The following is a 6,000-nucleotide window of genomic DNA, read 5'->3' on the forward strand; positions in this document are numbered from 1 at the left end:
GGTTTCAACTTGTTGAAATGTGCTCCAAGTCTAAATTTGGATGAAGTTTGGTTCAAAAGATACTTTTGAACTCTTGAGAGGACTTTTGTACCTGTGTGGATGAACTTTGACAAAAAAAAAGGTCAATAAAGACACTGAAAATGACGAACTTTGGGTTTCTATTTGTCAAATTGTGCTCTAAGTATAAATTTTTTACGAAGTTTGTTTCAAAAGATAATTATGAACCTTGGAGAGGAGTTTTGTACCTGTGTGGACGAACATTGACACAAAAGTAAAAAAAAGAGTTCGAAAAGGATGAACTTTGGGTTTTTACGTGTTGAAATGTGCTCCCAGTCCAAGTTTGGTCGAAGATTTTTTTATAAGTTACTTATTGTTGGGTTTTATGTCCTAAAACTCACAGTTTATAAAATGATAAACATTTTCTATAATCAATATACTTATTACTGATTTCATAAATTGTATGAAAGTTTAAATCCAATAAACTAAGACCCATGACTATTGTATGAGAACTTAAACTTTATGTGGAGATAATAAGGGTGGATCAGGCTTGCATCAATAGTCAAAATGATCTTTGATACATGAATAAGGTTGGTACCTTATTCTGGTAACACCATTGGATGTGGTCTACTCTATAGTTATTACAAAGAGTTGTAAAGTGCTACATATGATGTGATCCTAATGTGTACATGTTATGACATGAGGAGTGGGGGCGTCCTATTTAATGAGTTTGCATAAGATCAGGAATAAGTCACTTTTACTTTATAATACTGTTTACTATATAAGACTAGCTATTTCACCTAAATGACCTAGGTAAGTCGATCTTAATCCCGATCTAACTATGAACTCCTGTTTATTCAGGATTGTGCTTAGATTTGCATAGGTGAGGGTTGGCTCAATAAGACTCCCATTTCAGGGGTAAGACCAGATAGATAACTAGGGACATAGGGTGCAAGATGAAGTTCACGCCTACCCAATTTAGGGATAGGAGAAAGGTTGTTCTCTCAAGTACTCAATCCAGGTCTTGAACAAGGGGCCCCACCCTCTCACTAGGCTGAGAGAGTTTGGTTTAGTGATTGGATCACAAACCAGTTGTTCATTAGGGGATCAATAGGAACTTGAGGAATAAGACATAATCTCGGGGGTAAAACAAATATTTGACCTAGCCGTTATTACGAACAACCTATGAAGGGTTGACTTGCTGATTATGGTTAAATCATATGGACATAATATATTTACAGTGAGAGGAGTGCAACTGATAAAGAGAACTACCTCAATCACGTATGAGAACACCTCTTATTCTAGGTGAACCCCCATAATGAGAATAAGAATAACCCCCAATAAATAAAATGATAATAACCCCAAGAAAACTAAACAGATTTGGCTTGGTAGATTGATTGATGATCAAGAAGAAATGAGAACTTGTTAACTCTAAGATTTCGAACAGCCACAATCTAATTGATCAAACTAGATTGAAAGTTCTAATACATGCATTCTAAACACAAGAATACAAAGAAAAAGCATAAAGCTTGAGAGAATAAACTCTAATGAAATTTCATTCAAATTCAAAGTGTCTTATTCTAAATGTGGAGATTACAGCCATATTTAAACTAATTGAATGGACACCATGAAAGGGTGCAACCTTTTACCTATATTGGCTACATTCATCTAATACCCTTTCAACTACTCTAATAAATGTAAATTCATAAAATTAATTAAATACATGGGATGTTAATAATGTAAATGGAACTGAATTTTTAGATTCATGATGCCTTTTGGATGACCAAATGACTCTTGGAGCTTCAATGGTTGCAACTCTTCACCTTTGGTTAGAAATTTATCTTCAAAGCGCATTTAATTCTTGTAGAAGTCTTTTAGCTCTAGCTCATCATTGGTTTTTGGGACATAATCATTGCATCATGATTAGATTGACTTGGAAAGCTCTACCATGGATTTTCAGCATGAGATTCGATTGAGCTGGATTGAGCTTGTTGAGCTGCATTTTTCTCTTGTAAAACTTCATGTTCTCCTATGATGGTCAACTCCTTATCATTCTCCCCTTCTTCAAGAAGATTCGTCCTCGAATCTTTAGGATCGCCTTGTAAAGCAACTTTGTAATCATCGTCTCAAAGTCGATTTGGAATTTCCTTGCCTTTGAATTTCTTTGGCCTCAATTGGATTGGTTCTGTATGCTGCCATATTTGGAAGCGTTGCCCCGGGTATGAAATCAATTTTGTGCTCAATTCCTCTCAAAGGAGGTAGACCCGTAGGTGCATCTTCATGTGGAAACATGTCATTAAATTCCTGCAAAAGAAATTTAAAAGCACTAGGCAAGCTTCATGCTTCGAATGAAAACATATTCCTCTCTTCCCCATTTCTCATAACCAAACTCACACTCTTTCTTTTTTTTTTTCCCTCAAAATCACAACACTCTTGGTTTTCACTCACCTTTTGCTCCTCACTTTTCTCCTTTTTTTTCGCTCTTTTCCTTTAACTTACTTTCTTCTCTCCTCTCTTGATCCTCAAATTCTTTTCTTTTCTTTTCTAATTTCACTTGATCGCATTGTACTTCATATGGAGATAATGGAAGCAAAGTAAACTTCTTCCCATTCAAAGTAAATGTGTACTTCTTCAACAAACCATCATATGTGACTTCTCTATCATATTGCCAAGGTCGGCCCAATAACATATCACCCGCATGCATAGGTAGTCATCACAAAGAACCTCATCCTTATATCTTCCCAAAGTAAAAGAAATAAGAACTTGGGAGTTTACCTTCAATTCTCCTTTGTTTGTTAACCATTGAAGTTTATATGGTTTTGGATGTGGACGACTAGTGAGCTGGAGTCTTTTTACAAGAAAACTACTTACTACATTTGTGCAACTTCCATTATCAATCACCAAGCTACATGGGGTTCCTTCAATCAAGCACCTTGTGTAAAATAAGTTCTCCCTTTGATCTTCAACTTTCTCCTCCTTGATTTGCACATTAAGTACTCTTCTTGCAACTAAGGATATGGAGTTACCTTCTTCAATGTACTCATCATCAAAGGCTTCGGATTCTTCCTCAGGGCTGCCACCTTGTTCATCACATTCATCTTCTGAATCAATAATTCCATTTCTTATGACCATGACCTTTTTATTGACGACCAATCTTTGCTCATGTCCCAAATACTTTGCACTTCCAACATTGAATGGAAATAGATTTCTCTCTTTTCTCCTTTGAAGCTACATTATTTTTAGTATAGGTGCTACCAGCTTCCACTCTTTTAGGAGCCATAAACTTCCTTTTGCTTCACCCCTATTCACAAAACCATCCTTGTTCCAAAACATTAGATGAAAAGGTATTAGCTTTAGAATTATACCTCTTGGAATGTTCCTTTTCTTCTCTTAATTGTTCTTCAATTTTGATTGCATAATGATACATATCTTCCAAGTATAGTTGTGGATGTCTATCAACGATATGAGCAATTTCTCGATTTAAACCTCCAGGAATCTAGACATTGGTGTCTTTCTTTCTTCTCTGAATAATTTGCTCTTTCTATCAAAGTTCCCATCTCTTGATAATATTCAGGTACAATTTTTGTTCCCTACTTCAAAACATGCAATTTAGTTCTCAAATCTCTTTCATAATGTTTTGGAACATACCTCTTTCTCATGGCTTCTTTAAGTTCTTCCCAAGTTTCAATGGGGTCCTTCTCTTTCCTCCTTTTCTCATATTTGAGATGTTGATACCAATTTCTCGCATGGTTAGTGAATTCGGCAATGGCAAGTCTCATCTTTTTATTCTCATTGATGTGTTGCAATCAAACACATGTTCTATCTTACTTTCTCATTCCAAGTATGCCTCCGCATCCGACGTTCCACAAAATGGTCGAATTTTGAGCTTGACTCCACTATCTCTATCTTCATGGATTCTTTCTCCTCGTCTAGGGTGCATATTATTTCTTCCTCTTCCTCTCATGTTTCCTCTTCCTCCAATTTGTCTTTCTTGTTTATCTAAGTCAATTACTCCCTCATCTTCTTGTAAGACTCTCTATTGTTGTGCCCTTCTTTCTTTCCTATCTTCCCTCATCATTTCCATCATGCCTTGAATGGCTTGAAGAATAGCCATATTAGTATCTTGTACTTGTGGTACTCCTTCACCCTGTGACATTTTAAAGTTAGTAATAAAAGAACCTCACCACACTTCTCACCAATTTCACTCAAGAACACTCGTGTTTATCACTCAAGGGTAGGCTTTTGGTACTAGGTCAAAAATGTAAGGGTTTGCTTATATTTTTGGTGCAATATCACTAAAAGTTTGATAAAAAAAACCAATTCAAAATGATCAACTCTCACAAACTAAGACTAGTTAGGCTAAAAATAAAACAAATCTGGATTTTCTTTTCTCAAATGAATGAAAAGAAACTTTCATGTTCTATGGATCTTTGATTTCTTTTCTTCTTTTTTTTCTTTTTTTTTTTTTGTTGACTTTTTTTTTCTTTAAGATCCAAGCTGATTTGAAGAAGTTTTGAACACAAGTTGTAGTATGTCTTGTTACAAGATGTAAGCAATTGCTATGGAGAAAAAAAAGTGAAATAAAATAAATTGAAACAAAGTAAAGATAACACCTCTAAAGTCGGCCAAGAACGATGAACAAATGCTCTGATACCAAATGATAAGCGCCCGTGATGCTTGTTGGATGCAAAGCTAAAGGTCCTTCTAGGATCCTTGGAAACATTCACAAAGAAAGCTATTTAGATCGAATTTAGAATCTATGATGGTCACTCTTAGATCCTAAGACAACTCACTCCAAAATCAGTTTGATCAAGACTAATCAAATCTAAAACAAGATTTGAAAGAAATAGACATCACCAAAGGGTTGAATAAGCACAAGCTTTTTACTATTGATAATCTCAGTTTTGAAGAACATTACAAGCCATTTTATAGGCCAAATGGTCGTGGATGCAAGAAACTCAAAAGTCATTCAAATACAATTAATTGCAAATTGTAGAAAATAACATCTAGAAACTTGAAACTTAATTGCATACGAAATTATAAGTCCAACTGCAAAACTAGTAATGTAGAAAGTCTTTAAATTGCCTTAAATATCTCCTCTAGAAGGTGGCAAAGTGGATATGCACGTTTGATAAGGTTTGACATCACATTTCCCCATGCACACTTTTTTTGACCACCATGTCATCTTCCAAAGTATAGGACTTTTCCCATGTGACATGTCATTCTCTTCTTGACTCATTGAACTAACATTATATAAAATTTTGGTCTCATAATTATTTGTCAGTTCTTGTAAATTTGCTAGTTTTTGAAGATGTAGTGTGAATGCCTCTTGAATCTTCTTTGCCTTGCTTCTTGTAATTGGTCCTTTAGGTACATGCAATGGTTCAATGGTTGAAGTCATATCAATTACAACCATATTTAAACTAATTGAATAGACACCATGAAAGGGTGCAACCTTTTACCTATATTGGCTACATTCATCTAATACCCTTTCAACTACTCTAATAAATGTAAATTCATTAAATTAATTAAATACATAGGATGTTAATAATGTAAATGAAACTGAATTTTTAGATTCACGATGTCTTTTGGATGACCAAATGACTCTTGGAGCTTCAATGGTTGCAACTCTTCACCTTTGGCTTGAAATTTATCTTCAAAGCCAACATTTAATCCTTTCAAGTCTTTTAGCTCTAGCTCATCATTGGTTTTTGGGACATAATCATTGCATCATGATTAGATTGACTTGGAAAGCTCTCCCATGGATTTTCAGCATAAGCTTCGATTGAGCTGGATTGAGCTTATTGAGCTTCATTTTTCTCTTGTAAAACTTCATGTTCTCCTATGATGGTCAGCTCCTTATCAGCAACTATGGGCTTTAGTGGAGTGACCAATTTGTTAACGAATGGGGATTAATCTGGTCTAATGAGTTTAGTTAATATCTCAGATCGTTGGAGCCCATGATCTCTAGTTCTGCGAGGTCTCCATACTAGCTCGTAATGG

This window comes from Benincasa hispida, chromosome 7, assembly GCF_009727055.1.
Source record: "Benincasa hispida cultivar B227 chromosome 7, ASM972705v1, whole genome shotgun sequence".
Classification (NCBI taxonomy): Eukaryota; Viridiplantae; Streptophyta; class Magnoliopsida; order Cucurbitales; family Cucurbitaceae; genus Benincasa; species Benincasa hispida.